General features: G+C 46.8%; 1 pseudogene; it reads right to left on the bottom strand.

Annotated features, from left to right (window-relative positions):
* Nucleotides 1-2,186: 2,186 nt before the first annotated feature.
* Nucleotides 2,187-2,305, bottom strand: LOC118600961 (annotated as a pseudogene).
* Nucleotides 2,306-7,935: the final 5,630 nt, after the last annotated feature.

Below are 7,935 nucleotides of genomic sequence, written 5' to 3' on the forward strand. Positions count from 1 at the left end.
TCAATGCTGGGCCCCAGAACTGACACACCGAAGGCTTGTTGTTGTATTGCTTGACCCCAGGATTCCTGAAGGCCTGTTTCCAGTCTGAGACTTCTGAGCTGAGTAGTGTTCTTCCCCCAACACCCCCCGAGAATGGAAGCCGAGAGCTGCCCAGAGTACATTCTTCCTCTTGTCTCCCCAGGCTGAACAGCTGCTCTGTTTGGAGTTTGTGAACCGGGCTGAGTTGGGACCTGGGGAGACATGAACAGCTGGGCCTTTCTACTCCAAAAGGTAGAGTCACTACGGCCAGTTCCCCAGCAGCTGCAGGCCCCGCCCCACCCATTCCACCCACCCACCCCACCCCCACCCCCAGGATGCTGCACATGTGGCTGGGGTTCCTATAGCAACCTCTGTGGGACCTGCTGTCCCTCCCTCACCACAGCAACTCCTGGACTTGTGTGAGAGGTGGGGATGAGGATGGGATGGGAGGGAACAGGACTGCCAGGCACTTCATATGAAAACACTTCATGTCCTTTAATCCTCACAATAACCCCAAGGGGTACATGCTATTATTGTCCTTATTTTACTGACAAGGAAGTTGAGGTCCATATGGGTTTCTAGCCCAAGTTCGCCCACTTTCAAACAAGAGAACTGGTCTGCAACCCTATCAGTTTGTTTGTATTGAAGCGGTCAGCGTGGGTCAGCTGGCTGCAAGCAACAGAAACCAACCTCCACCTTCTTAACCTTGAAAGAATTTATCAAAGGACTGTGGTACAGCTCCTGAAGAAATAAAGTGAGAGCTATGATTGACAAGACAAAACAATCATTTCATAAGAATAAAGAAACTTCTGTTTTTAAATCTTTTTGTTTCCTCATTTAGGACTCAGGTGCATGAGAGCCTGGGCCAGTGCCACCTGTTGGCTGGGAGAAGGCAGAGGCTGTGAGTGACAGTCCTACCAATGGGATAGGGAGTGGTCCCCCCAAAAAACTTGGGATGCTGTTTCCAGAAGGGGACTGAATGCCAAGCAGGTCAAAAGCCAAGCTCACCTGACTACATCTTGCTGCAATGGGAAGCAGGGCGGGACAATTTCTATGGGGAAAGAAGAAAGACATGAGAGAAGCATGAATGGGGGTGCTTTCTAGGGAAGCTAGAGCCTACTCTAGGGGTATGGGCAGTTCGGAGATGGATACCCAAAAGAAGGAAGCTGTAAGTTGACAGTCTTCGTTTTCAGGGGCACAAAATGCACCCACGTCCTAATATTATCTACCCTTTTAACTGACCTTGCACACACACACACACACACACACACACACACACACACACACACTCCTTTCGCTTAGATTTTTAGCCAATATTTAATTTCCAGGATCACAGAGAATTATTCATCATTAGCCTTGGTTAGTAGAAAGAGTCCTAATCACCTCTTAAAGGCGACATGATTTACTTATTAGTGCATTGTTTGTTGCCTGTCTCTTCTGTCCCCTCTCGCATGTAAGATCGAGAAGGCAGAGGTTTCTTTCCTGTTCACTCACTGCTGTATCCCCAGGACCTAAAAAAGTGCATGGCACATAGTAAGTGCTTAATAAATATTTTCTGAATGAATGAGGATGTACCAAGTACACCGATAGGCATTTGGGAAAAAACAGTGAACTAAAAGAAGGATCCTGACCTCATGAAGCTTATAGCCCTGAGAGACAGAAACAACCACAAACATATATAGCAAAATAACTAAATTAAAATAATGAAAAATTGTGACATGTTTTGAAAGAAACAAAAAAGTTTAAAAAAAGCTACGAAGATAGAAAATTACTTAAGATATGACAGTCATAGAAGGACAGAAGACTCCTCTCAAGCAACATTTAAACGGAGACCTAAAGGGTGAGAAGGAGCTGACCATGAAAAATGTGAGGGCAAATTCTTCCAAGCAGAAGGATGAGCATGTGCAAAGGCCCTGAAGCTGGAAAAAGCTCGCTATGTTTGGGAACCTCAATGAGCTGGAGCTTTGTAAGCAATGGCTAGAGGGATACAGGTTGCGGATGAAGAGTGCGCCAGATGCCAGACCACCTGGGGCCTTGTAGACCATGGCATGGGGCTTAAATTGCATTCTAGGTAGATTGGGAAGCTGTCAGCCCTTGGTTGGCCTCACAGATTGCAAGGACCTTGTCAGTTTACAATCTCTTATTTTTTAATTTAATTTTATTTTTTATGCCTACAGCACCTGGTCTTCCTAAGTGATCTCCCATCCAAGTACTAACCAGGCTCAATCCTGCTTAGCTTCCGAGATCAGATGGGATCGGGCTTGTTCAGGGTGGCATGGCTATAGATTCAAAGGGTTTTTAACATTAGCGCTTGACTCCGTTTGTGATTCAAGCTGATCACTCTGCCTGCCCGGTGGAGAACACACTAAATCAGGCAACAGGGGGCCCAGTCAGTGATTATGGCAGTTCGGACTGGGGCTGAACACAGGTGGCTAAGGTCAGAGGACAGTGGGACACTTTCGGGCTACTTCTCAATTAAATCAGGTGCTACGGTCAGGCTGGATGATATCACCCTCAGTGGGCCATAAAGTCACCCCCTTCCTTCAGTCCATTCCCAGTCTATGGGTGATGGATGGACCCACTGATGATCTGGCTGGGCCCTGTGCCTAAGTGATGGGTGACGGATGGGGTTGGAACGGAACACTCTGAGCCATGTGGCCAACACACTGCTCCAAGGAGGACTTTGGAGCCAGGAGTTAATTTAAAGAAAGGAGTGGGGGAGCTCAATATCGTTTCCTTCACTGCTCAATTAGTGGAGAGGGCTGTAGGGAGCTAGAGTTTTAAAGATCCCCTTAATCATCTTCTGTCTGCCTGGCAATGTGCAGGCGTGTGGCAGGATAATTGCACCTACCCATTAACGAATGCAATTAAGGCACTGGGGCCTCCAGCACCCCCTTCTGCAATTAAGTAGCAGATGAGGGGCTCATGGGGGTGGCCTTTGAAATGAATCACTTGAAGCTAAAAACTTGGAGGCTGGAAGTCTGGACAGAGATGATTAGAGTCGATAAAATCGTGATGAGGAAGGAGAGACTCATCCAATCTCAGCCTGCTGCAGCTTGAGGCCCTCCCTGCACTTGGATGACTATTCTTGAGGACAAAATAGAAGTTCTGCTTAACACGTAGGAGAGTCAATATTTAAAACCCACAGATCACCACCTCCAGCCAGCCTCCTCCTTTTTACCAAGGATACACCAGAGAGTGTTTAGATACATGTGAATTTCTGCATATTTAATTTTGTGAGAAGCTAGACTATCTGGTGTATTGGCAGGGAGGACGCTAGGAGGGCATGCTCCTATCCTGGGGGTGAGGGTGGAGGAAGAGGAATGACCTTTTGGGTGGCTCACCATACTCTCCAACATGACAGTCCTGTGTGCCCTCCCTTCCCATAGGCCATCTCTTTTAACTGAATCCAAACCACAACAGCCTTGGAGGAAGGCCATGATCTCTTTGTAACGGAAGCTTGGAGACTTCAAGTGGAGCTGGGAAGCTTCGAGACTTCAAGTGAATCTTGGTCTACTTGACTTCCAAGTTTTCACTCACTCCACTATGCTGAGAGGCTCTTTGATGTCTTGATGGCCAAGATCTTGCCCCTGTGGCCTTTGATGTTTCATAGAGTGGACTCAGAGGGACATTTCAAATGTCATTCCCAACTTTCTCCCTGCTCCTCCCTCCCTCTCTGAATTTCTGAAACAAGGCCTCTGTGGCTCCCCATATGGCTAGAGGTAGGACTTGGCAGGTTGGTGAGTACCGAGGTACTGACCACTGTGCTCTTCTCAAGCCAAAGGAAAAAAAATGAGAAAAGAAATCCCTCTTATCTTAACTGCCTCACCCTATTCTCTTTATCTTCTTACCAATTACAAGTGCTATGAATCATTATGCGTGTGCTGATCATCATTTTCATTAACATCTCCACTGAAGCTCCAGGTGCTGAAGTGCATCGTTGAAATGCTGCACAATGTGAGTTTGCAAGAAGACCTGGTTCTATTTGAATATTGCCGCGCACTGATATCCCTGCAGGGACTCAGACAAAGGCCAGGAGACCACAGCCTGCGTCTGCCCAGGGAGCCAGCTGCCCTTTCCTTCCCCCATAAGTGCCAAAGTAGCTCTGCTTCTGCTCAGAGTTGCTCAGGGTGTGAGTGATATGTTTCCTAATCCCCAATTCTCCCATCTTATTTCCCTGGTAACTTTGCTTTAGGTTTTGATTTAGTTTTGGTTTTCTCTGTAGCCTCAGTGAGAAGCTGGTTCCAGAGAGCAACAGAAGTTGCAAGTTAAATTGTGTTAACAGGGGAGCTACCTGCCAGTCACCCCTTTCTTGGAGACTTTTCTGAACTAATACCAAGACACCTGCTGCTTTCTCTGGCCTAGATTCTTCCTCAGTTTAGGATGCTCCCACATCTGCCTCGTTCCCTCCTGACTCCATCAAAGCTCCAGCAAGATGGGAAGAGAAAGGGTCAGAGGTCCAGTGCAGCTTAGCCCAGACGAGGAACCCTCACTTGTCTTCAACAGAGGAAGAGCTTCTGTAGCCCCGACATCCTCAAGGACATTGCCGAGTATATAGAATGGCAATCAAGTCCTCTCTCCTTCCTTTCTTTTCCCTTATTTACCAAATATCTACTATGATCTGGCCAAGTTCCAGGGGCCAGGACCACACAATAAATAAGCTAGTTTCCTGTCCAGTAGGAGAGACACTCTGGTAAGGAACACATAATAACTACAACGTGAGAAGTATTTCAGGAGAAGCCAAGTAGAGTCCTCCCTTTGGGAGCTTGGAGGAGGGGATCATTGATTCTGCCTAGGAGACAGACATTTGCATTCAGTCTTGAAGAAAGCTGAACAGGGAGGGGTAGGCACAGACTTTCCAGGAAGAGGGAAAGCCTGAGCCAAGGCCAGAAAGGTACAGCAGACATGACATGCTTGATACCACCTCCTGCCTCCAAAGTCTTGCAATCATCAAGTTTCACAGAGCCAACCCTAAAGTGGAGAAATGGCTCCAGCCTCCCAGACTGCAGCCCCTAAGCCAAGTGGGGGATGCTAAAGGGCTCACGTGCACACCCCGTCCAGCAGACACCTGCTTTGGGTTCAGACTCTCAATTGAGGGAGAGCCCCGAGTACGCAAACTTTGGGTGTTAACCTGCCTAGGGAACAGTCTGGCCAAGATTTCTCTAAGCCAGAGTGAACACACACACACGTGCGCGCGCGCGCGCACGCACACACACACACACACACACACAACTGCAGGCCTGGCTCCCTGGATACTCTCACTGTCCACCCACTTCCCCTTCCACAAGCAGGTTTCCCTTCACATGAAGTTGAATATCACCGATTGCCCAATGCCAAACAGATGGAAGGAAAGAGAGCTCTCCCCACGGGGTAAGGGGTGAAGAGCAGCAAGGTCACTGCTGACAGGTGAGGCTGGGGTACAAGGCTCTGCTGCCCTGCCGCCCATATTCAGCCGAGGTGTGGTTCAAGATGGATCTGGGAAGCAGAATATATAAGGTGTACTCACCCCACACCCACCCTTGTTGTTTCCTTCTCTTTTCTCTTCTTTTCACTCTCTTAATTTTGAAAATTTTCACTCTTCCTTTTGCCTCTACTTTGACTTCTCTTTCCTTTGCTGGTGGTGGTGGTGGTGGTGGGGAAGGGGAATGGCAAGGAGGTCATGGGAGTGAAAAAGAAAAAATGGTAGCCCCTGACAGAATCTGACACTCATAGCTAAGCCAGGTTATGCTCTTATTAGATATAAATGATTTCGCAGAATACCAATCTCAGACAAGTTTACTCTGAGACCAACATAAAATGAAATGATACAAGGCCACCTAATGATTTTGTCTAAGCACGGACAAAAACAAGGTCACTCTACCACCCACCAAACACCCCTTTCTTTTGGCCATGATGAGTGACTCTATCAATATCAACTTTGTGTTCATTCTAATTGCCCCTCCTTGTAGATGAGATTTGTTGAGATATTCAGTCAGAATTGCCCCATTTTCTGAAACCATCTAATCTAGAGCAACCTCTACTTACTTAGGCCCTCTCCCAAGTCACCCCATCAAAGCCCATGTGCTATAATGGGTTCTTTCTAATACCCTCTTGCGGGGAGAATGCACCTGTAATTTCCCCACGGGGTGCATTCTCCCTCTCTGCAGTTGGGAATAATCTCAACTAGTTTAACTATAGATGTGTTCCTGGTGGTCTTTGGCTGAAGGGCATCACAGAATTGGAGGTTCCACCAAGATTCATCTGAGACCCTCACTGCTGTGGACCAGGACCTTCATTCAACTTAGTAATAGTGCATACATTTTGTTGTTGTTGTTGTTGTTGTTGGGGGAATGCAGGTCCTGGTTTGCTTTTTTGTTTTTCAAGCTTTCCCGGTGATTATACTGTGCATCTTGGGTTTTGAGGGACAGGAGGCTGTAGTGGGGTCAGAAGGGCAATACCTGTACAGTACTGAACTCAGCCCGTGCACGTGGTCCTCAGGTACTATGATCTATCACTAGTTTGCGCTCTGCCTTATTCATTTTGCTGTCCCTCTCAATAACTGTCTATGGAATGAACACTGATATTACTGACGGGAGACTGTGAATCATGTCAAATGTTATACATCTCAAATCATGCTGCCATTTTCCTCCCCCAACTATTTTCCCCTCTGACTCAGTGTTACCCCAGTCCCCAAGGTTGGAGCCTGGAGCTGGGAACTCTGACTCATCCTAGTGCCCTGTACCCTACCACACACGGGATCTCTTGATACCCTTTACTTTCTGATCTCACTACACCCCAATTCAGACTCTGCAGATCCCATGTGGCTTAGGGGTCTCAAGCTTCCTGCTGGTCTTCTTTCCTACGTGGTTCATGGTGTCTAAGAAATTCTCTTTCTAGAGCCTGGCCAAAACATGACACACTTGCAGCTCAGACACCCTCAATGGATCCTCATCACCTCCTAATGACGTTCAAACCTTTATCTTGGCATTCAAGACCTTCCATAATCCAGCCCCATTTCACATATGTAGCATACAAATGTTTTACTCATTAGCCCCATAAGCATTCTTCATGCCTTCAAGTCATTGTGCTTTGCTTATGCTGATCCTGCTGCCTAGAATGCCCTTCCCAGAGTTGTATCTATATAAATTCTGCTTATTATTCAAATTTCAGCTCAAATACTACTTCCTCCATTCCTGATCACCCCAACCAAAAGGGACCATAAATCATTCATGATCTCTGAAAACTATCCTCTGTTTTAACTCACTTATGACCCTTTGTCATGTATCTACTGAATTGTGATTATCTTTATTCACCTTCTGTCTGTGTGTGACTGGAGATATTCTGGACCAGGGGCTAAGAACCCAGGCTTTACAATCAGGAAACCCTGAAAGTATAATTACTTCTTCTTCCTACTAGTTCAGTTTCTTAACTTCTTCGATCCTCAATTTCTTCACATGTGTAATTGGGAGAACTTAGTATGTTTACAGTGAGGATTAAAAGAGAATGCCTCACAAAGAACCTGACAGAAACAATAGTTGTTATTATAGTAACGACTGTTATTATTACTAGGTCGAACTCTCCTAGAGCATGATGCCTCGACTTGTGTGCCCACAGGTCACCGCCTGAGATCTTGCTAAAATCCAACTGTGACTCAGAAGGTCTGGGGTGGGCCTGAGATTCTGCATTTTTAACAAGCTCCCAGGGGCTGCTGACACTGTTGGTCCAAAGACAACACTTGGAATAGTAAAGTCCTAGAGGGCGGGGCTTGTGTCTTGTACAGCAGTAGCTCTCTCACAGAATCTAGCATGGTTTCCTGCACAGAGTGGGGGCATCATCAGTTTTTAAAATGAATGCATCCTCATGGTGGTGGCAAGAATGGTACTGCACATAGCCTTCCTTACTCAGAAGATCACACACACACACACACACACACACACA

This window comes from Rousettus aegyptiacus, unplaced genomic scaffold, assembly GCF_014176215.1.
Source record: "Rousettus aegyptiacus isolate mRouAeg1 unplaced genomic scaffold, mRouAeg1.p scaffold_m13_p_3, whole genome shotgun sequence".
Taxonomy (NCBI): domain Eukaryota; kingdom Metazoa; phylum Chordata; class Mammalia; order Chiroptera; family Pteropodidae; genus Rousettus; species Rousettus aegyptiacus.